The 25,252-nt window shown below is 38.0% G+C and overlaps 2 non-coding genes across 2 annotated transcripts; one reads left to right on the forward strand and one right to left on the reverse strand.

The window, feature by feature from the left end:
- Positions 1-17,160: 17,160 nt before the first annotated feature.
- LOC112739382 (small nucleolar RNA R71) lies at positions 17,161-17,268 on the reverse strand. Its single transcript, XR_003170321.1, has one exon. It is a non-coding gene; the product is annotated as a small nucleolar RNA R71 (small nucleolar RNA).
- Positions 17,269-23,958: 6,690 nt separating this feature from the next.
- LOC112739583 (small nucleolar RNA R71) lies at positions 23,959-24,066 on the forward strand. The gene has a single exon (XR_003170515.1). It is a non-coding gene; the product is annotated as a small nucleolar RNA R71 (small nucleolar RNA).
- The last annotated feature ends 1,186 nt before the right edge of the window (positions 24,067-25,252 follow it).

The following is a 25,252-nucleotide window of genomic DNA, read 5'->3' on the forward strand; positions in this document are numbered from 1 at the left end:
GCTAATTCTTAAAGTGTGGGAGGTCGTTCGACCGATCTCCGTGGGTAGTAATCTCCTCTTTTCAACATCTAGGGACTTTATTTCTCTTTTGTTTTATTAATTAGGACACCTTGCATGTTTAGTAATTTGTCTCGTTTGTTAGGACTACTTGGTTAGGGTGACGAATTCTTTTTCAAGAAACTGTATTTTCAGGGTACCCTACCAATTTTGAAAAAAAAAAATTGTGATAAACTTGCTTGAAGAATGTATTTTGGAACATAGTGTTTGAGCTAAGAACACAAGCATGTGAGTTTTGAGCCTTATTGTGTGGTTATATCTTCTAACCACTTATTTCCCATTCTTGTGTGCAATATTCTCTCTCTATGATTGCAATCCTTGCTTTGTCTGATTCTATATATCTATTACTTTGTGTATGAATGCATTTACATGGTTGAGGCCATCATTTCAATAGTCACTTTTCCCAAACGGCCTTAACCCTTTTATCTACCATTGCTAACCAATTTTGAGCCCATGATAAACCCTTTTTGTTCTTAAATGGAGCACATCAACACCCCTAAGTGAAAAATAATGAATGTCCCTGGATTTGAATCCTTGATTAGCTTAGGTGAGTGAGGGTATGTATCATTTAAATGGGAGGATGTACTTGGGAATTTAGGTAGATGTAAAGGTGTGTCTTTGTAGTTGTAATTGAAAATTCTGGAAATTGGGAACATACTCATGTATTAAATGATTAAACTATATGCATTGACACTTTTGTACATGAAACCCCAAAAAAAGGACAAACAAAGAAAAATTTTTTTTTGTGTATATATGAGAATGAAGAAAAAATAATGTAAGAAAAAGAAATAGAAAAATAGAAGAAACAAAAAAATATGGAAAAAGAAAGCAATAAAAAGGGGACAAAAATGCCCCAAGGTAAAGTAATAATAACAATACATATGAGATGTGAATTAAAAAGAATGCATGAGTATGTGAAAAAGTGAAACCCATGGGTAGCTAGGTATTGTATTAGAATTATATAGGTTGTTTTATGTGTTCAGTGAGACCTTAGGTTAATCATGGATTCAAATGTTAAGCTCACTTGACCATATACATCCCTACCTTTACTCTAGCCCCATTACAACATATGAATAAGACCTCATGATACTTGTATGCATGCATTGAGTAATTGTTGATTGTTAGATAAAAGATAAATCTTGGAAAACATGATTAGGAGAGGATTGAGTGACGAACCCTATACACTTGAGCGAATAGAGCGGATACACTTCCGGTGAGGGATCGATGCTCAACTCCTTGTTCCCGGCTTTCACAAGCATTCATCTAGCGAGTTATATGCACTTCATGTTGATGTTCAAATTGGTAGGATTTATGGACTACATGTCATTTTCACCCTATATGCTCATATGTGTTCTTGGAGGATAGATTTACCCTTGACCAAGTAGGTAGATGCCTTTACATTAGTTGCATGCATTCATTTAGGTAATTTGCACTTCATGAACCTTTTCTTCCCATGGTCTTTGGTCTTTTTATTTTTAGCGTGAGGACATGCTTGGTTTAAGTGTGGGGAGGTTTGATAAACCCTAATTTTGTGGTTTATATTGTGTAGAATTTGAGGGGTTTTGTCAATATTTTTCACACTTATTCACAAGAATTGCATGGTTTTGTGTTCTCTTCCTAATATTGCTTCATGATGGAAAATATGCTTCTTTTGCCTTAAAATTGCCATATTTTGATCCTCTTTTATTACCATTCAATGCCGTGATGTGTTTGTTGAGTGATTTCAGAGTTTATAGGGCAAGAATGGCCTAGAAGAGAGAAAGAAAGCATGCACAAGTGGAAGGAACATGAAGAATTGGATTTTGGAGAATTCAGCATCGACACACACGCGCAGCTCACGTGCACGCGTGGGTGCAGAAAGTTGGGAATGGCACGCGAAGATTGGCGCATCCGCGTGGATTAGCAAAATCTCCATCGAGCACGCGTGGATTAGCAAAATCTCCATCCGCGTGCTGGACGCGCACGCGTGGATCGCAAAATTCAAGCGACGCGCACGCGTGCATGACGCGTATGCGTGACGAGCTGCACGTGACCTCATTAAAAGAAATCGTGCCTGGCGATTTCTGAGTTTCAACAGGCTCAAATTCAAGCTGGTTCTGCATGGAAAAGCTCCAATAATTCTAGGGGAAAAGGGGGGGATTATTCATTACACACTTAGACACAATTTTAGCTAGTTTTTTAGTTTTTGTTCTTCTAGAGAGAGAAACCCTTGTTCCTCTCTAGATCTAGTTTGATTTGATCTTCCCTTGTTGAATTTTGAATTGGATATTGTTGATTTCTAGTTCTGATTACTTAATTTGAATTCCTTAGTATAATTTTGTTTAGATCTTGTGTTAGATTTATGTTTTCTTGTCAATTGTCATTTTCTACCCATTTTGTGAATCTTGTGGATCTTGAATTGTTAATGTTACATTGATGATTTTCATGATTAATTGTGTTGTTTGAGTGATTTTCCATTGATAATTGTTAGTGGGTACCTTTTAATTTCAATTTAATTGCATTTTGAATATGTCTTTTAGTAATGCTTACCATGTGTTTGATGAAATGTTTCCTTTTATTATGGAGTAATTTTCCTTACTCTTGGCCTAGGCTAAGGGAATCGGATAAACTTGAGTCATTGGGTCTAATGGATTTGATGATTTGAGAACCCTTAGTGGTCAATTTGATAACCATTGACACTAGCCTACTACTAAGTCAATTGGTAGCTAGGTTGGACCTTATGGATTGATGTTGACCAAGCCATTTAATATACTTCAAGTATAGAAGTAAACTTAATGAGTTTGGTTCCTCATAATTATCAAGATATGGTTATTAGACAAGGATAGTGATCCCAATTCCTATGCCTAGCCAAGAGTTGCTTTTAGTATTCATATTTGAAAACCAAAAATTTCAATTGCTTAATTCTAGTTATAATTACTTGTTTAGTTTTAGAGTAGAATTATATTGGAAGTTCTCTTATTAGTTTAGATTTTCTCACACCTTGCTTAGTTACTTGAATTAGTTTCTTGCAGTTTAAGATTTCTTGCTTGATTAAGCCTCTTAGTTTAATTTCTTGCTCATGACTTGCAACCCCGGAATTCTAACCAATGTTGATGCACAAGTTTGCCCACTCCTTGTGAGACGACCCGAGGTTTGAATACTTCGGTTACTTTTATTGGGGTTGAACTTGTGACAACCAATTCTTTAAAATTTGATTCGAGGATTATTTGTCGGTTGAGGGCTATACTGGCAACGCGAATATTTTGTGAAATTTCTTACCGACGATAGTCCGACCGTCATTGAGTTGGTGGCATTGCTTTTGTTTTTTGAATGTATGATTAAACAGTGCATATTTGAAGTTGAAACTTTAGAATGCTGGATCTTGAAAGAATAAGAAAAAAGGAAAGATATTATTGATAATCTAAAAAATCGATAAAATTGATTCTTGAAGCAAGAAAAAGCAGCAAAAAGAAAAAGAAAAAACATGATGCAAAAGAAAAAAAATATATGCATGCGAAAAAGAAAGAAAAAAATGGCGAAAAGAAAAAAATAAAAAGCAGAAAAATCCATTACTGCCCAAAAATGCAAGAAAAGGAGGACAGATTGAAAAGGCCAATAACCCTTTAAACCAAAAGGCAAAGGTAAAAGGACCCAAGGCTTTGAGCATTAATGGATAAGAGGGCCCAAAGGAATAAAAATTCTGGCCTAAGCGACTAAACCAAGCTGTCCCTAACCATGTGCTTGTGGCGTGAAGGTGTCAAGTGAAAAGCTTGAGACTGAGCGATTAAAGTCGTGGTCTAAAGCAAAAAGAGTGTGCTTAAGAACTCTGGACACCTCTATCTGGGGACTCTAGCAAAGCTGAGTCACAATCTGAAAAGGTTCACGCAGTTAAAGTGTCTGTCGCATTATTGTATCCGATGGTAATACTGGAAAACAATGTGCTTAGGGTCACGGCCAAGACTCTGAAAGCTGTGTTCAAGAATAAAAAAAAAACTGAACTAGGAGAGTCAATAATATCATCTGGATTCTAACTTCCTAAAGATGCCAACCATTCTAAATTTCAATGGATAGTGAGATGCCAAAACTATACAGAAGCAAAAAGCTACTAAGTCCCGCTCATCTGATTGTAACTAAGCTTCATTTGAAACTTAGAGATTTATTGTATCTTAATTTTCTTTTTATCCTACTGTGTTTTTAGTTGCTTTGGGACAAGCAACGGTTTAAGTTTGGTGTTGTGATGAGTGGATATTTTATACGCTTTTTGGCATCATTTTCATATAGTTTTTAATAGTTTTTGTTTAGTTTTTATTGAGTTTTTATAGGTTTTAGCGTTAAATTCATATTTTTGGATTCTACTATGAGTTTGTTTTTTGTTTTTGTATAATTTCAGGTATTTTCTGGCTGAAATTGAGGAGTTGGAGCAAAAGTCTGATTCAGAGACAGAGAAAGCACTGTAGATGCTGTCCAGATCTGACCTGCCTGTATTCGGAAGAGCTTTTCTGGAGTTACAGAAGTTCAAATGGAGCTCTCTCAACGGCTATGGAAAGCTGACTTGTAGAGCTTTTCAGCAATATATAATGGTTCATACTTTGCTTCGGATTAGAAGGCCCAAAACTGGCGTCCAACGCCAGCTTCATACCCCCTCCAGGCGTCCAACGCCCAAATAACAGAGCCCAATGTCCAAATGCCCAGAGAGGACCCCCTAGCTGGCATTTCATGCCCTAGAGACCTCATAGCACGTGGATCTCATCAAAGCTTAGCCCAAACACTCACCAAGTGGGCCCCAGAAGTGGATTTTAGCACTAAATATACTGTTTTACCCTTACTAATCATCTGTTTAGTATTTAAAGTGTATTTTACATAATCATTCGAATAATATACTATCATTTAGCATATTTCCGTGTATCACTTTGTTTTTATCATCATTATGAGTTTCTAAACATCCTAGGTTGAGGGGAGGAGCCCTGCTGAGTCTTATGAATTAATAAAGTATTACTGTTTCTCTTCGATCCGTGTTTGATTAATTCTAAGATGTATATCCGATCTTCATCATGATGAATAGGATGATCTGACAAATTAGCTCTGTTCATCATATTAAGACGAACGTGCTTGACAAACACCCGCGTCTACTTGGGTTCAAAATGCGTCTTTCATCGGACAATGACGAGCCAACAGCTATGTTTATACATCTCTCAGACGGCTAATCCACAACTTCGTTGGAGATTTCTCGAGACATCAGTTCAGCCGATTTCTAGGGAGATTAGGGTCTCTGTGGTAGAGGCTTGAACCCAAGGTGCAGCATTCTCTGATCCAGAAGATCTGACCTTGTCTGTGGCATTTTGAGTAGGATCATTAAGGAGAATGAACTGTACGAGCTTCACCCTCAATCAGAATGGATCTGCACTAAACCTGGGGTTCAGATCTGGAGGAGTATTGGCAGATGCTCAAACCAGTGTCAATCATATACAGTCTGCCATTGAAGAAATCACTCACAAGCAAAGAGAGCAGTAATATCGGAGTTAATTCAGAAAGACAAAGCAACTCCAATCCTTTACCTTATCCCTATTAGTGATTTTAATATATACAATATATGCCTTTCATACATTACTCTTACAACTCCATATATGACATAAAATCATTCTCCTTCTGATCTTCCTGACTAAGACCTGCAAGATAACCATAGCTTGCTTCAAACCACAATCCTCATGGGATCGACCCTAACTCGCTCAGGTATTGCTTGAATGATCCAGTGCATTGCTAGTACTGCTGTACGAAGGTGTGGGGATTCGTGCGCACCAGGATGCGTTCAACGTAGGTTGGAGCTGCATTGGATACAGGTAGGGGTACTGCTTTTTCGAGCTCAAAGATGAGGATCGTCCGTGGCCCAAACTAAACATCCATTCTTGACATATGCATATCGTTTTGAAGCTCTAAATCTTAGCTTTCTAACGCCGCTAAACTGCTTTATTTGGACATCTATAGCTCAAGTTATGCCCACTGGAGTATGAAGAGGTCAGGGTTGCATTAAATGCAGATGAGAGCTGCGTTAGACTTGAGGTGGGCTGCGTTCAACGCAGGAAAGGGTGGCATTAGACGCAGGTCTACTATAGACATATGCATATCCCTTTGAAGCTCTGGATGTTAACTTTCTAACGCCGCTATAACTGATTTATTTGGACCTCGATAACTCACGTTATGCTTGCTGAAGTATGAAGAGGTCATGGTTAACAACATTTGCAAATTCTTTTTGAACTTTGCTAGGGCTTGTTTTCAATTCTTGGTTCCCTAGGAGGTTGCTTCCTTTTGCATCCTACCTTCTTTGGTTCTTGCCTAAAATCTTTTACAATTTTTTAGACATACCAAAACTTAAAGCAACTCCAAAAAATATTAATTAAAGCATAAAAATCTCAATTAAAATAAAAAATCACTAATTTTATTCAAAAAAATAATTAAAAAATTAAAAAGATGCTAATGCATCAACACTTAGTAGATATCATGATATTTGAACGCTAGTTATTTTTCCTTCACTTTTGATAGTTTTTCGAGGAATAGAACTTTTACTGTATTTAAGTTATCCCAAATTCCAAATTAAAGGCTCCTGCAAGGGCTAGGACTGTGGGTGTCAATTGTAATATATGTATATAAGTTTACTAAGTACTTACTAATGGACATTATGTATTTTAGATTCTGATGTATTTATTATAACTGGTGTGATGTATCAAACTGAACTCTCGTGGCATTATATGTATGATATATGTTTTCTGTTTTATATTTTACTATATTGATTTGTTATTTTATTTAGATATGTGGTGCACGAAATCGTGATTGTTCATTCCCCAGCAACGGTGCAAAAAACTTGGTACACACGTTCATAATCTCAATTCTGTTTTACAACTCCACACAACTAACCAGCAAGTGCACTGGGTCGTCCAAGTAATAAACCTTATGTGAGTAAGGGTCGATCCCACGGAGATTGTTGGCTTGAAGCAAGCTATGGTCATCTTGTAAATCTCAGTCAGGCAGATTCAATTGGTTATGAGGTTTTGATAATTAAAATATAAATAAAATATAAAATAGGATAGAGATACTTATGCAATTCATTGGTAGGAATTTCAGATAAGCGTATGGAGATGCTTTGTTCCTTCTAAATCTCTGCTTTCCTACTGCTTTCATTCAATCATTCATACTCCTTTCCATGGCAAGCTGTATGTTGGGCATCACCGTTGTTAATGGCTACTTCCCGTCCTCTCAGTGAAAATGGTCCAAATGCACTGTCACCGCACGACTAATCATTTGTCGGTTCTCGATCATGTTGGAATAGGATCCATTGATCCTTTTGCGTCTGTCACTACGCCCAACACTCGCGAGTTTGAAGCTCGTCACAATCATCCCTTCCCAGATCCTACTCGGAATACCACAGACAAGGTTTAGACTTCCCGGATCTCAGGAATGACTGCCAATAATTCTAGCTTATACCACGAAGACTCCGATTTTTCGGAATGGAGGCTAAGAGATACATGCTCGATCTAAGGTAGAACGGAAGTGGTTGTCAGGCACGCGTTCATAGGTTGAGAATAGTGATGAGTGTCACGGATCATCATATTCATCATGTTGAAGTGCAAACAAATATCTTAGAATAGGAATAAGCTTGAATTGAATAGAAAAATAATAGTACTTTGCATTAATTCATGAGGAGCAGTAGAGCTCCACACCTTAATCTATGAGGTGTAGAAACTCCACCGTTGAAAATACATAAGTGATAGTGGTCCAGGCATGGCCAAATGGCCAGCCTCAAAGGTCTAGGGACTAAACATCCAAAAGATGGTCAAAAAGACTTTCTGAAATAAATCACTAAAAGTATTTTTTATACTAAACTAGTAGCTAGGGTTACAGAAGATAAGTAATTGATGCAGAAATCCACTTCCGGGCTCACTTGGTGTGTGCTTGGGCTAAGCATTGAGCTTTCATGTGTAGAGACTCTTTTTGGAGTTAAACGCTAGGTTGTAGCTTGTTTCTGGCATTTAACTCTGATTTGAAACCTGTTTCTAGCGTTTAGCTTTAGAATAGGGCAGGAAGTTGGTGTTTGAACGCCAGTTTGTGTCATCAAAACTCGAGCAAAGTATGAACTATTATATATTTCTAGAAGCCCTGGATGTCTACTTTCCAACGCAATTAAGAGCGCGCCAATTGGGTTTCTGTAGCTCCAGAAAATCCATTTCGAGTGCAGGGAGGTCAGAATCCAACAGCATCTGCAGTCCTTCTTCAGCCTCTGAATCAGATTTTTGCTCAGGTCCCTCAATTTCAGCCAGAAAATACTTGAAATCACAGAAAAATACACAAACTCATAGTAAAGTTCAGAAATGTGATTTTTATTTAAAAACTAATAAAAATATACTAAAAACTAATTAAATCATACTAAAAACTACTTAAAAACAATGCCAAAAAGTGTATAAATTATCCGCTCATCACAACACCAAACTTAAATTGTTGCTTGTCCCCAAGCAACTGAAAATCAAATAGGATAAAAAGAAGAGAATATACTATAAATTTCAAAATATCAATGAAACTTAGCTCCAATTAGATGAGCGGGACTAGTAGCTTTTTGCCTCTGAACAGTTTTAGCATCTCACTTTATCCTTTGAAGTTCAGAATGATTGGCATCTATAGGAACTCAGAATCTAGATAGTGTTATTTATTCTCCTAGTTCAGTATGTTGATTCTTGAACACAACTACTTGATGAGTCTTGGCCATGGCCCTAAGCACTTTGTTTTCCAGTATTACCACCGGATACATAAATGCCACAGACACATAACTGGGTGAACCTTTTCAGATTGTGACTCAGCTTTGCTAAAGTCCCCAATTAAAGGTGTCCAGGGTTCTTAAGCACACTCTTTTTGCTTTGGATCACGACTTTAACCGTTCAGTCTCAAGCTTTTCACTTGACACCTTCACGCCACAAGCACATGGTTAGGGACAGCTTGGTTTAGCCGCTTAGGCCAGGATTTTATTCCTTTAGGCCCTCCTATCCATTAATGCTCAAAGCCTTGGATCCTTTTTACCCTTGCCTTTTGGTTTTAAGGGCTATTGGCTTTTTGCTCTTGCCTTTTTGTTTAAAGAGCTTTTGGCTTTTTCTGCTTGCTTTTTCTTTTTCTTCTATTTTTTCGCAAGCCTTTGTTTTTTCACTGCTTTTTCTTGCTTCAAGAATCGATTTTATGATTTTTCAGATTATCAATAATATTTCTCCCTTTTCATTATTCTTTCAAGAGCTAACAATTTTAACATTCATAAACAACAAATTCAAAAGACATATGTACTGTTCAAGCATTCATTCAAAAAATAAAAAGTATTGTCACCACATCAAAATAATTAAACTAATTTCAAGGATGAATTCGAAATCATGTACTTCTTGTTCTTTTGTAATTAAAACATTTTTCATTTAAGAAAGGTAATGGATTCATAGGGCATTCATAGATTTAAGACATAGACACTTAAACACTAATGATCATGTAATAAAGACATAAACATAAATAAACATAAAGCATAGAGAACGAAAACAGAAAAAATAAATAGACAAGGAGATTAAAGAACGGGTCCACCTTAGTGAGGATGGCGTCTTCTTCCTCTTGAAGAACCAATGGTGTTTTTTGAGCTCCTCTATGTCTCTTCCTTGCCTTTGTTGTTCCTCCCTCATGGCTCTTTGATCTTCTCTAATCTCATGGAGAATGATGGAGTGCTCTTGGTGCTCCACCCTTAGTTGTCCCATCTTGGAACTTAATTCTCCTAGGGAGGTGCTGATTTGCTCCCAAAAATTTTGTGGAGGAAAGTGCATCCCTTGAGGCATCTCAGGGATTTCATGATGAGAAATCTCCTCATGCTCTTGTTGAGGTCCATGAGTGGGCTCTCTTGTTTGCTCCATCCTTTTCTTAGTGATGGGCTTGTCCTCTTCAATGAGGATATCTCCCTCTATAACAATCCCAGCCAAATTGCAGATGTGGCAAATGAGGTGAGGAAAGGCTAACCTTGCCAAAGTGGAGGACTTGTCAGCCACCTTGTAGAGTTCTTGAGGTATAATCTCATGAACTTCCACTTCCTCTCCAATCATGATACTATGGATCATGATGGCCCGATCTATAGTAACTTCAGACCGGTTGCTAGTTGGAATGATAGAGCGTTGGATGAACTCCAACCATCCCCTAGCCACTGGCTTGAGGTCAAGCCTTCTTAGTTGAACCGGCTTGCCTCTTGAGTCAATTTTCTATTGAGCTCCTTCCACACATATGTCCATGAGGACTTGGTCCGACCTTTGATCAAAGTTGACCCTTCTAGTGTAGGGGCGTGCGTTTTCTTGTATCATTGGCAAGTTGAACGCCAACCTTACATTTTTCAGACTAAAATCTAAGTATTTCCCCCGAACCATTGTAAGCCAATTCTTTGGGTTTGGGTTCATACTTTGATCATGGTTCCTAGTGATCCATGTGTTTGCATAGAACTCTTGAACCATTAAGATTCTGACTTGTTAAATAGGATTGGAGAGAACTTCCTATCCTTTTCTTCTAATCTCTTGTCGGATCTCCAGATATTCGCCCTTTTTGAGCTTAAAAGGGACCTCAGAGATCACTTTTTTCTTGGCCACAACTTCGTAGAAGTGGTCTTGATGGACCTTTGAGATGAATCTCTCCATCTCCCATGACTCAGAGGTGGAAGCAATTGCCTTTCTTTTCCTCTTTCTTGAGGTTTCTCTGGCCTTAGGTGTCATTAATGGTTATGAAAAAATAAAAAGCAACGCTTTTACCACACCAAACTTAAAATGTTTGCTCGTCCTCGAGCAAAAGAAGAAGGGAAATAGTAGAAGAAGAAGAAAATGGAGGAGATGGAGGGGAAGTGTGTATTCGGCCAAGGGGGGAAAGAAGTGTTTGTGATGTGTGAAAATGAGGTAGTGTTGAGGGGTTTATATAGGGGTGGGGGAGGGTTAGGTTTCGTGTATTAGGGTTGGGTTTGGGAAGGAAAGGATTTTGAATTTGGAGGTAGTGGGGTTTTTGGGGAAGAGTGGATGGATGTGATTGGTGAAGGGTATTTTTGGAAGAGATATGGAGGTGATTGGTGAAGGCTATTTGGGGAAGAGTGTTATGAAAGGGTGTAAAGAGGAGAGAAGAAGAGGTGGGGCAGGTGAGGATCCTATGGGGTCCACAGATCCTGAGGGGTTAAGTTCTTAGCATCCCTGCTCCATTTAGGGGTGCAAAACACCCTTAGAGTGCACTTCTGGCGTTAAACGCCAGGTTGCTGCTTGTTTCTGGCGTTTAACGCCAGCTTTTCTCTCATTCTTGGCGTTAAACGCCAGACTGTAGCTTATTTTTGGCGTTTAACACTAGCTTGATGCTTCTTTCTGGCGTTAAACGCCAGTTTGATGCTTCTTACTGGCGTTTAAACTCCAGTAAGCTCTTCCTCCAGGGTGAGCTATTTTTAATGTTGTTTTTCATTCTGTTTTTGATTTTTCAGTTGTTTTTGTGACTTCACATGATCATCAACCTAAAGAAAACATAAAATAACAATAGAAAATAAATAGATATAATTAAATAACATTGGGTTGCCTCCCAACAAGTGCTTCTTTAATGTCAATAGCTTGACAGTGAGCTCTCATGGAGCCTCACAGATAATCATAGTAGGGTTGGGGCCTCTCAACACCAAACTTAGAGTTTGGTTGTGGCCTCCCAACACCAAACTTAGAGTTTAAATGTGGGGGTTTTGTTTGACTCTGTATTGAGAGAAGCTTCTTATGCTTCCTCTCCATGGTTACAGAAGGAGAACCTTGAGTCTTGAATACAAGGTAGTCCTCATTCAACTGAAGGACCAACTCTCCTCTGTCAACATCAATCACAGCTTTTGCTGTAGTTAGGAAGGGTCTGCCAAGGATGATGGATTCATCCCCGTCCTTCCCAGTGTCTAGGATTATGAAATCAGCAGGGATGTAAAGGCTTTTAACCTTCACTAGCACGTCCTCTACTAGTCCATAAGCCTGTTTCATTGATTTGTCTGCCATCTCTAGTGAGATTCTTACAGCTTGTACCTCAAAGATTCCCAGTTTCTCCATTACAGAGAGTGGCATGAGGTTTATCCCTGACCCCAGGTCACACAGAACCTTCTCAAAGGTCATGGTGCCTATGGTACAAGGTATGAAGAATTTTCTAGGATCCGGTTTCTTCTGAGGTAATGTCTGCCTCATTAATGCACTCAGTTCATTAGTAAACAAGGGGGGTTCATCTTCCCAAGTCTCATTACCAAATAACTTGGCATTCAGTTTCATGATTGCTCCTAGATACTTAGCAACTTGCTCTTCAGTGGTGTCTTCATCCTCTTCAGAGGAAGAATATTCATCAGAGCTCATGAATGGCAGAAGGAAGTTCAATAGAATCTCTCTGGTCTCTGTATGAGCCTCAGGTTCCTTTGGTTCCTCAAAGGGGAACTCCTTTCTGTCCAGAGGACATCCCATGAGGCTTTTCTCACTGGGACTCACGTCCTCCTCACTCTCTCCAGGTTCGGCCATGTTGGTCATGGTTATGGCCTTGCACTCTCTCTTGGGATTTTCTTTTGTATTGCTTGGGAGAGTACTGGGAGGAATTTCAAAAATCTTCTTACTCAGCTGACCCACTTGTACCTCCAAATTTCTAATGGAGGACCTTGTTTCAGAATAGCTTTGTTCAGAATTCTCTGTCTGTTGCTGAGAAGATGATGGAAAAGGTTTACTATTGCTAAACCTATTTCTTCCACCATTGTTATTGAAGCCTTGTTGAGGCTTCTGTTGGTCCTTCCATGAGAGATTTGGATGATTTCTCCATGAAGGATTATAGGTGTTTCCATAGAGTTCTCCCATGTAATTCACCTTTGCCATTGCAGGGTTCTCAGGATCATAAGCTTCTTCTTCAGAAGATGCTTCCTTAGTACTGTTGGATGCAGCTTGCAATCCATTCAGACTCTGAGAAATCATACTGACTTGCTGATGAGCGGATAATTTATACGCTTTTTGGCATTGTTTTTAAGTAGTTTTTAGTATGATTTAGTTAGTTTTTAGTATATTTTTATCAGTTTTTAAATAAAAATCACATTTCTGGACTTTACTATGAGTTTGTGTGTTTTTCTGTGATTTCAGGTAATTTCTAGCTGAAATTGATGGACTTGAGCAAAAATCTGATTCAGAGGCCGAAGAAGGACTGCAGATGTTGTTGGATTCTGACCTCCCTGCACTCAAAGTAGATTTTCTGGAGCTACAGAATCCCAAATGACGCACTCTCAATTGCGTTGGAAAGTAGACATCCAGGGCTTTCCAGCAATATATAATAGTCCAAACTTTTTCCGAGTTTTAATGACGCAAACTGGCGTTCAAATGCCAACTTCCTACCCTATTCTGAAGTTAAACGCCAGAAACAGGTTGCAAATCAGAGTTAAACGCCAGAAATAGGCTACAACCTGGCGTTTAACTCCAAAAAGAGTCTCTATACATGAAAGCTCAATGCTCAGCCCAAGCACACACCAGGTGGGCCCGGAAGTGGATTTCTGCATCATTTACTTATTTTCTGTAACCCTAGCTACTAGTTTAGTATAAAAACTACTTTTAGTGATTTATTTCACATCTATCTTTTGGATATTTTATGTTCAGAGATCACGTTTAGGGGGCTGGCCATTCGGCCATGCCTGAACCACTTTCACTTATGTAATTTTCAACGGTGGAGTTTCTACACCCAAAGATTAAGGTGTGGAGCTCTGCTGCTCCTCATGAATTAATGCAAAGTACTATTATTTTTCTATTCAATTCAAGCTTATTCCTATTCTAAGATATTCGTTTGCACTTCAACATGATGAATATGATGATCCGTGACACCCATCACTATTCTCAACCTATAAACGCATGCCTGACAACCACTTCCGTTCTACCTTAGATCGAGCGTGTATCTCTTAGCCTCCATTCCAAAAGATCGGAGTCTTCGTGGTATAAGCTAGAATTATTGGCGGTCATTCCTGAGATCCGAAAAGTCTAAACCTTGTCTGTGGTATTCCGAGTAGGATCTGGGAAGGGATGACTGTGACGAGCTTCAAACTCGCGAGTGTTGGGCGTAGTGACAGATGCAAAAGGATCAATGGATCCTATTCCAACATGATCGAGAACCGACAGATGATTAGTCGTGCGGTGACAGCGCATTTGGACCATTTTCACTGAGAGGACGGGAAGTAGCCATTGACAACGGTGATGCCCAACATACAGCTTGCCATGGAAAGGAGTATGAATGATTGAATAGAATAGAAGTAGTAGGAAAGCAGAGATTCAGAAGGAACAAAGCATCTCCATACGCTTATCTGAAATTTCTACCAATGAATTGCATAAGCATTTCTATCCTATTTTATATTTTATTTATATTTTAATTACCAAAACCTCATAACCAATTGAATATGCCTGACTGAGATTTACAAGATGACCATAGCTTGCTTCAAGCCGACAATCTCCGTGGGATCGACCCTTACTCACGTAAGATTTATTACTTGGACGACCCAGTGCACTTGCTAGTTAGTTGTGCAGAGTTGTGAAAAAGAATTGAGATTATAAACGTGCGTACCAAGTTTTTGGCGCCATTGCTGGGGAATGAACAATCACGATTTCGTGCACCAAGTTTTTGGCGCCGTTGCCGGGGATTGTTCGAGTTTGGATAACTGACAGTTCATCTTGTTGCTCAGATGAGGTAATTTTATTTTAATTTTAAGTTTTTTTATTATTTTTATTTTTGAAAATTTTTCAAAAAAAAAATTAAATTATTCTATGTTCTTCAAAATTTTTAAGAATGAATTCTAGAGTTTCATGAGATATGTTGAATCCTGGCTGGCTGTTAAGCCATGTCTAATCTTTTGGGCCGAGGTTTTAACTATCTTTAGAAGAGCTTCTTTGTCTTTCTCAGCAAATTAGCTGTTGTATGTGATGTTCTGCTGAAGCTTGGCTAGCCATTGGCCATGTCTAGTATTTTGGACCGGAGCTTTTACTGAAAGCTTGGCTGGCTAGTAAGCCATGTCTAATTCCTGGACCGGAGTTTTAGACTAACATTGCATGATTTCTAGAATTCTCATTAGAAATTTTGAAATCCTTATTTGTCTTTTTCCAATTAATTTTTGAAAAATCCAAAAAAATTAATAAAAAAAAAAAACCAAAAGTTTGATGTTTCTTGCTTGAGTCTAGTGTCATTTTTTTAAGTTTGGTGTCAATTGCATCTTTTTAATTTTTCTTAAAAATTTTCGAAAACTCATGCATGATGTTCTTCATGATCTTCAAGTTGTTCTTGATGAATTTTCTTGTTTGATCTTTGCATTTTCTTGTTTTGTGTCTTTTCTTGTTTTTCATATGCATTCTTGAATTATTAGTGTCTAGAGAATAAAAATTTGTAAGTTTGGTGTCTTGCATGTTTTTCTTTTCTTAAAAATTTTCAAAAAACATGTCCTTGATGTTCATCTTGATATTCAAAGTGTTCTTGGTGTTCATCTTGACATTCAAAGTGTTCTTGCATATTTTTCTTGTTTTGATTCATAATTTTTATGTCTTGTGTCTTTTTTGTGTTATTCTCTTTCTTCATTAAAAATTCAAAAATAAAAAAATATCTTCCCCTTATTCTCTCATAAATTTTGAATATTTGAGTTGACTTATTCAGAAATTTTTAAAATTTAGTTGTTTCTTATGAGTCAAGTCAAATTTTCAATTTAAAAATCCTATCTTTTCAAAACCTTTTTCAAAAATCAAATCTTTTTCATTTTTCTCTTGTGATTTTCGAAAACTTTAAAAATGATTTTCAAAATCTTTTTCTTAATTACATTTCATAATTTCAAAATCTTTACTAACAATTAATGTGATTGATTCAAAAATTTTAAAGTTTGTTACTTGCCTATTAAGAAAGGTTCAATCTTTAAATTTTAAAATCATATCTTTTAGTTTCTTGTTAGTCAAGTAATCAACTTTAATTTCAAAAAAATCAAATCTTTTTAATTTCCTTTTCAAATCCTTTTCAAAATAAATTTCAATCATATCTTTTTCAAAATTAATTTCAAAATCCCTTTTCTAACTTCTTATCTTTTAAAAATTGATTTTCAAATATTTTTCAATTAACTACTTGACTTTTTGTTTGATTTTAACAGTTTTCTATTTCAATCATATCTTTTTCAAAACCACCTAACTAATTTTCTCTCTCTAATTTTCGAAAACTCCTCCCCTCTTTTTCAAAATTCCTTTTTAATTAACTAATTGTTTTAAATTTTAATTTAATTTAATTTCCTTTTTCTTTTTTAAATTTTGAATTATAACTGATAGTTAAAATAAAAACAAAAATATTTTTATTTCATTTTATTTAATTTTCGAATTCTTCCCCCTCTCATCTCTTTCTATTTATTTATTTATCTACTAACACTTCTCTTCTACTCATAATTCGAACCAACTCTTCCCCTCTGTGTTTGAATTTCTCTTTTCTCATTCTTCTATTCTTCTCTTCTTCTACTCACATAAAGAAATCTCTATACTGTGACATAGAGGATTCCATATTTTCTGTTCTCTTCTTTTTCATATGAGCAGGAACAAGGATAAGAACATTCTTGTTGAAGCTGACCCTGAACCTAAAAGGACTCTGAAGAGGAAGCTAAGGGAAGCTAAGGCACAACTCTCTGGAGAGGACCTGACAGAAATTTTTGAAAAAGAAGGAGACATGGCCGAACCTAATAACAATGGCGGAGATGCAAGAAAGATGCTTGGTTACTTTATTGCACCCTCTTCCAACTTCTATGGAAGAAGCATCTCAATTCCTGCAATTGGAGCAAACAACTTTGAGCTTAAGCCTCAATTAGTTTCTCTAATGCAGTAAAATTGCAAGTTTCATAGACTTCCAATGGAAGATCCGCATCAGTTTTTAGCTGAATACTTGCAAATCTGTGACATTGTCAAGACCAATGAAGTTGATCCCGAGGTCTACAAGCTTATGCTTTTCCCTTTTGCTGTAAGAGACAGAGCTAGAACATGGTTAGATTCACAACCAAAGGAAAGCCTGAACTCTTGGGATAAGCTGGTCAGTGCTTTCCTGACCAAATTCTTTCCACCTCAAAAGATGAGCAAGCTTAGAGTAGAAATCCAAACCTTCAGACAGAAGGAAGGAGAATCCCTCTATGAAGCTTGGGAAAGATATAAGCAACTGATCAAAAGGTGTCCTACTGACATGCTTCCAGAATGGAGCATCATATGTATATTCTATGATGGTCTGTCTGAGTTGTCAAAAATGTCATTGGACCATTCTGCAGGAGGATCTCTTCATCTGAAAACCCCTACAGAAGCTCAGGAACTCATTGAAATGGTTGCAAATAACCAGTGCATGTACACCTCTGAGAGGAATCCTGTAAACAATGGGACGCCTCAGAAGAAGGAAGTTCTTGAAATTGAAACTCTGAATGCCATATTGGCTCAGAATAAAATATTGACTCAGCAAGTCAATATGATTTCTCAGAGTCTGAATGGATTGCAAGCCGCATCCAACAGTACTAAAGAAGCATCTTCTGAAGAAGAAGCTTATGATCCTGAGAACCCTGCAATAGCAGAGGTGAATTACATGGGAGAACTCTATGGAAACACCTATAATCTTTCATGGAGAAATCATCCAAATCTCTCATAGAAGGATCAACAGAAGCCTCAACAAGGCTTCAACAATAATGGTGGAAGAAATAGGTTTAACAATAGCAAACCTTTTTCATCATCTTCTCAGCAACAGACATAGAATTCTGAACAGAGCCATTCTGGCCTGGCAACCATAGTCTCTGATCTATCCAAGACCACACTAAGTTTCATGAATGAAACAAGGTCCTCCATTAGAAATTTGGAGGCACAGGTGGGTCAGTTGAGTAAGAAGATTACTGAAACTCCTCCCAGTACTCTCCCAAGTAATACAGAAGAAAACCCCAAGAGAGAGTGCAAGGCCATCACAATGACCAACATGGCCAAACCTGGAGAGAGTGAGAAGGACGTGAGTCCCAGTGAGGAAAGCCTCATGGGACGTCAGCTGGACAGAAAGGAGTTTCCCTTTGAGGAACCAAAAAAATCTGAGGCTCATACAGAGACCATAGAGATTCCATTGAACTTTCTTCTACCATTCATGAGCTCTGATGAATATTCTTCCTCTGAAGAGGATGAAGACATCACTGAAGAGCAAGTTGCTAAATATCTAGGAGCAATCATGAAGCTGAATGCCAAGTTATTTGGTACTGAGACTTGGGAGGATGAACCCCCTTGTTCACCAATGAACTAAATACATTAATGAGGCAGACATTACCTCAGAAGAAACCGGATCCCAGAAAATTTTTCATACCTTGTACTATAGGCACCATGACCTTTGAGAAGGCTCTGTATGACCTGGGGTCAGGGATAAACCTCATGCCACTCTCTGTAATGGAGAAACTGGGAATCTTTGAGGTACAAGCTGCAAGAATCTCACTAGAGATGGCAGACAAATCAATGAAACAGGCTTATGGACTAGTAGAGGACATGCTAGTGAAGGTTGAAAGTCTTTACATCCCTACTGATTTCATAATCCTAGAAAATGGGAAGGATGAGGATGAATCCATCATCCTTGGTAGACCCTTCCTAGCCACAGCAAAAGCTGTGATTGATGTTGACAGAGGAGAGTTGGTCCTTCAGTTGAATGAGGACTACCTTGTATTCAAGACTCAAGGTTCTCCTTCTGTAACCATGGATAGGAAGCATGAAAAGCTTCTCTCAATACAGAGTCAAACAAAGCCCCCACATTCAAACTCTAAGTTTGGTGTTAGGAGGCTACAACCAAACTCTAAGTTTGGTGTTGGGAGGCCACAATCAAACTCTAAGTTTAGTGTTGAGAGGCCCAACCCTGCTCTGATTATCTGTGAAGCTCCATGAGAGGTCACTGTCAAGATATTGACATTAAAGAAGTGCTTATTGGGAGGCAACCCAATGTTATTTAATTATATCTATTTATTTTCCATTGTTATTTTATGTTTTCTGTAGGTTGATGATCATGTAAAGCCACAAAAACAACTGAAAAATCAAAAACAGAATGAAAAATAGCATTAAAAATAGCACACCCTGAAGGATAAGCTTACTGGCATTTAAACGCCAGTAAGAAGCATCAGACTGGCGTTTAACACCAGAAAGAAGCATCAAGCTGGCGTTAAACGCCAAAAACAGGCTACAGTTTGGCGTTTAACGCCAGAAGTGTACTCTAAGGGCATTTTGCACGCCTAAATAGAGCAGGGATGCTAAGTCCTTGACCCCTCAGGATCTGTGTACCCCACAGGATCCCCACCTACCCCACCTCTTCTTCTCTCCTCTTCACACCCTTTCATAATACTCTTCCCCAAATACCCTTCACCAATCACATCCATCCACTCTTTCCAAAAAACCCCACCTACCTCCAAATTCAAAATCCTTTCCCTTCAAAACCCAACCCTAATACACGAAACCTAACCCTTTCCCCAGCCCTATATAAACCCCTCAACACTACTTCATTTTCACATATCACAAACACTTCCTTCCCCCCTTGGCTGAATACACACTTCCCCTCCATCTCCTCCATTTTCTTCTTCTTCTACTATTTTCCTTCTTCTTTTGCTCGAGGACGAGCAAACATTTTAAGTTTTGTGTGGTAAAAGCGTTGCTTTTTGTTTTTTCATAACCATTAATGGCACCTAAGGCCAGAGAAACCTCAAGAAAGAGGAAAGGGAAGGCAATTGCTTCCACCTCTGAGTCATGGGAGATGGAGAGATTCATCTCAAAGGTCCATCAAGACCACTTCTATGAAGTTGTGGCCAAGAAGAAAGTGATCCCTGAGGTCCTTTTCAAGCTCAAAAGGAGTGAGTATCCAGAGGTCCGATATGAGATTAGAAGAAGAGGATGGGAAATTCTCTCCAATCCTATTCAACAAGTCGGGATCTTAATGGTTCAAGAGTTCTATGCAAATGCATGGATCACTAAGAATCCTGATCAAAGTATGAACCCGAATCCAAAGAATTGGCTTACAATAGTTCGGGAAAAATACTTAGATTTCAGTCCGGAAAATGTAAGGTTGGCATTCAACTTGCCAATGATGCAAGAAAATGCACGCCCCTACACTAGAAGGGTCAACTTTGATCAAAGGTTGGACCAAGTCCTCATAGACATATGTGAGAAAGGAGCTCAATGGAAAATTGACTCAAGAGGCAAGCCGATTCAACTAAGAAGGCATGACCTCAAGCCAGTGGCTAGGGGATGGTTGGAGTTCATCCAACGCTCAATCATTCCCACTAGCAACCGGTCTGAAGTTACTATAGATCGGGCCATCATGATGCATAGTATCATGATTGGGGAGGAAGTGAAAGTTCATGAGATTATACCTCAAAAACTCTACAAGGTGGCTGACAAGCCCTCCACTTTGGGAAGGTTATCCTTCCTCACCTCATTTGCCACCTCTGCAATTCGGCTGGAGTGGACATAGAGGGAGACATCCTCATTGAAGAGGACAAGCCCATCACTAAAAAGAGGATGGAGCAAACAAGAGAGCCCACTCATGGACCTCAACAAGAGCATGAGGAAATTCCTCATCATGAAATCCCTGAGATGCCTCAAGGGATGCACTTTCCTCCACAAAACTATTGGGAGCAAATTAACACCTCCCTAGGAGAATTAAGTTCCAACATGGGACAACTAAGGGTGGAGCACCAAGAGCATTCCATCCTCCTCCATGAAATTAGAGAAGATCAAAGAGCTATGAGGGAGGAGCAACAAAGGCAATGAAGAGACATTGAGGAGCTAAAGCACTCCATAAGATCTTCAAGAGGAAGAACTAGCCGCCATCACTAAGGTGGACCCGTTCTTTAATTTCTTTGTTCTTTATTTTTCTGTTTTTCGTTTACTATGCTTTATGTTTATTTATGTTTGTGTCTTTATTACATGATCATTAGTGTTTACGTATCTATGTCTTAAAGCTATGAATGTCCTATGAATCCATCACCTCTCTTAAATGAAAAAATGTTCTAAAAACAAAAGAACAAGAAGTACATGATTTTGAATTTATCCTTGAAATTAGTTTAATTATTTTGATGTGGTGGCAATACTTTCTGCTTTCTGAATGAATGCTTGAACAGTGCATATGTCTTTTGAATTTGTTGTTTATGAATGTTAAAATTGTTGGCTCTTGAAAGAATGATGGAAAAGGAGAAATGTTATTGATAATCTGAAAAATCATAAAATTGATTCTTGAAGCAAGAAAAATCAGTGAACAAGAAGAAGCTTGCGAAAAAAAAATTTGCGAAAAATAAAAGAAAGAAAAAGAAAAAGCAAGCAGAAAAAGCCAATAGCTCTTTAAACCAAAAGGCAAGAGCAAAAAGCCAGTAACCCTTTAAACCAAAAGGCAAGGGTAAAATAAAAAGGATCCAAGGCTTTGAGCATTAATGGATAGGATGGCCTAAAGGAACAAAATCCTGGCCTAAGCGGCTAAACCAAGATGTCCCTAACCATGTGCTTGTGGCGTGAAGGTGTCAAGTTAAAAGCTTGAGACTGAGCGGTTAAAGTCATGATCCAAAGCAAAAAGAGTGTGCTTAAGATCCCTGGACACCTCTAATTGCGGACTCTAGCAAAGCTGAGTCACAATCTAAAAAGGTTCACCCAATTATGTGTCTGTGGCATTTATGTATCCGGTGGTAATACTGGAAAACAAAGTGCTTAGGGCCATAGCCAAGACTCATAAAGTAGCTGTGTTCAAGAATCAACATACTGAACTAGGAGAATCAATAACACTATCTAAATTCTGAGTTCCTATAGATGCCAATCATTCTGAGCTTCAAAGGATAAAGTGAGATGCCAAAACTATTCAGAGGCAAAAAGATACTAGTCCCACTCATCTAATTGGAGCTAAGTTTCACTGATATTTTGGAATTTATAGTATATTCTCTTTTTTTTTATCTTATTTGATTTTCAGTTGCTTAGGGACAAGCAACAATTTAAGTTTGGTGTTGTGATGAGCGGATAATTTATACGCTTTTTGGCATTATTTTTAAGTAGTTTTTAGTATATTTTTATTAGTTTTAAAAAAAATCACATTTCTGGACTTTACTATGAGTTTGTGTGTTTTTCTGTGATTTCAGGTAATTTCTGGCTGAAATTGATGGACTTGAGCAAAAATCTGATTCAGAGGCCGAAGAAGGACTGCAGATGCTGTTGGATTCTGACCTCTCTGCACTCGAATTGGATTTTCTAGAGCTACAGAATCCCAAATGGTGCGCTCTCAATTGCGTTAGAAAGTAGACATCCAGGGCTTTCCAGAAATATATAATAGTTTATACTTTCTCCGAGTTTTGACGATGCAAACTGGCGTTCAAACGCCAACTTCTTGCCCTATTCTGAAGTTAAACGCCAGAAACAGGTTGCAAATCAAAGTTAAACGCCAGAAATAGGCTACAACCTGGCGTTTAACTCCAAAAAGAGTCTCTACACATGAAAGCTCAATGCTCAGCCCAAGCACACACCAAGTGGACCCGGATGTGGATTTCTGCATCATTTACTTATTTTCTGTAACCCTAGCTACTAGTTTAGTATAAAAACAACTTTTAGTGATTTATTTCACATCGATCTTTTGGATATTTTATGTTCAGAGATCACGTTTAGGGGGCTGGCCATTCGGCCATGCCTGAACCACTTTCACTTATGTAATTTTCAACGGTGGAGTTTTTACACCCTAAAGATTAAGGTGTGGAGCTCTGCTGCTCCTCATGAATTAATGCAAAGTACTATTATTTTTCTATTCAATTCAAGCTTATTCCTATTCTAAGATATTCGTTTGCACTTCAACATGATGAATATGATGATCCGTGACACTCATCACTATTCTCAACCTATGAACGCGTGCCTGACAACCACTTCCGTTCTACCTTAGATCGAGCGTGTATCTCTTAGCCTCCATTCCGAAAGATCGGAGTCTTCGTGGTATAAGCTAGAATTATTGGCGGTCATTCCTGAGATCCGAAAAGTCTAAACCTTGTCTGTGGTATTCCGAGTAGGATCTGGGAAGGGATGACTGTGACGAGCTTCAAACTCGCGAGTGTTGGGCGTAGTGACAGACGCAAAAGGATCAATGGATCCTATTCCAACATGATCGAGAACCGACAGATGATTAGCCGTGCGGTGACAGCGCATTTGGACCATTTTCACTGAGAGGACGGGAAGTAGCCATTGACAACAGTGATGCCCAACATACAGCTTGCCATGGAAAGGAGTATGAATGATTGAATGGAAGCAGTAGGAAAGCAGAGATTCAGAAGGAACAAAGCATCTCCATACGCTTATCTGAAATTCCTACCAATGAATTGCATAAGCATTTCTATCCTATTTTATATTTTATTTTTATTTTAATTACCAAAACCTCATAACCAATTGAATCTGCCTGACTGATATTTACAAGATGACCATAGCTTGCTTCAAACCGACAATCTCCGTGGGATCGACCCTTACTCACGTAAGGTTTATTACTTGGACGACCCAGTGCACTTGCTGGTTAGTATTGCGGAGTTGTGAAAAAGAATTGAGATTATGAACGTGCGTACCAATTTTTTGGCACCGTTGCTGGGGATTGAACAATCACGATTTCGTGCACCACTTGCTGAGTAAATATTTTATTCTGAGCCAATATGGCATTCAGAGTTTCAATTTTAAGAACTCCCTTCTTCTGAGGCGTCCCATTGTTCACAGGATTCCTCTCAGAGGTGTACATGAACTGGTTATTTGCAACCATTTCAATGAGTTCTTGAGCTTCTGTAGGGGTTTTCAGATGAAGAGATCCTTCTGCAGAATGGTCCAATGACATTTTTGACAACTCAGATAGACCATCATAGAATATACATATGATGCTCCATTCTAGAAGCATGTCAGTAGGACACCTTTTGATCAGTTGCTTATATCTTTCCCAAGCTTCATAGAGGGATTCTCCTTCCTTCTGTCTGAAGGTTTGGATTTCCACTCTAAGCTTGCTCATCTTTTGAGGTGGAAAGGATTTAGCCAGGAAAGCACTGACCAGCTTATCCCAAGAGTTCAGGCTTTCCTTAGGTTGTGAATCCAACCATGTTCTAGCTCTGTCTCTTACAGCAAAAGGGAAAAGCATAAGCCTGTAGACCTCGGGATCAACTCCATTGGTCTTGACAGTATCACAGATTCGCAAGAATTCAGCTAAAAACTGATGCGGATCTTCTATTGGAAGTCCATGAAACTTGCAATTCTGCTGCATTAGAGAAACTAATTGAGGCTTAAGCTCAAAGTTGTTTGCTCCAATTGCAGGAATTGAGATGCTTCTTCCATCGAAGTTGGAAAAGGGTGCAATAAAGTCACCAAGCATCTTCCTTGCATCTCCACCATTGTTATTGGGTTCGGCCATCTCCTCTTTCTTTTCAAAAAATTCTGTCAGGTCCTCCCCAGAGTGTTGTGTTTTAGCTTCCTCTTGAGAGTCCTTTCAGGTTCTGGATCAGCTTCAACAAGAATGTTCTTAGCCTTGCTCCTGCTCATATGAAAAAGAAGGGAATAGAAAATATAGAATTCTCTATGTCACAGTATAGAGATTTCTTTATGTGAGTAGAAGAAGAGAAGAATAGAAGAATGAGAAGAGAGAAATTCGAACAAAGAGGAGAAGAGGTGGTTCGAATTATGAGTAGAAGAAAAGTGTTAGTAGATAAATAAATAAATAGAAGAAGGTGAGATGAGGAAGAATTTCGAAAATAAAATAAAATAAAATAAAAATATTTTTATTTTTATTTTAAATATTAGTTATAATTCGAAATTTAAAAAGAAAAATTAAATTAAATTAAATTAAAATTTAAAACAATTAGTTAATTAAAAAAGAATTTTGAAAAAGAGGGGAGGAGTTTTCGAAAATTGGAAAGAGAAGAGTAGTTAGTTGGTTTTGAAAAAGATGTGATTGAAATAGAAAACTTTTAAAATCAAACAAAAAGTTAAGAGGTTAATTGAAAAATATTTGAAAATCAATTTGGAAAAGATAAGAAGTTAGAAAAGGGATTTTGAAATTAATTTTGAAAAATATATGATTGAAATTTATTTTGAAAAGGATTTGAAAAGGAAATTAAAAAGATTTGATTTTTTGAAATTAAAGTTGATTACTTGACTAACAAGAAACTAAAATATATGATTCTAAAATTTAAAGATTG

The sequence above is a fragment of the Arachis hypogaea genome, chromosome 13 (genome assembly GCF_003086295.3).
Source record: "Arachis hypogaea cultivar Tifrunner chromosome 13, arahy.Tifrunner.gnm2.J5K5, whole genome shotgun sequence".
Lineage (NCBI taxonomy): Eukaryota > Viridiplantae > Streptophyta > Magnoliopsida > Fabales > Fabaceae > Arachis > Arachis hypogaea.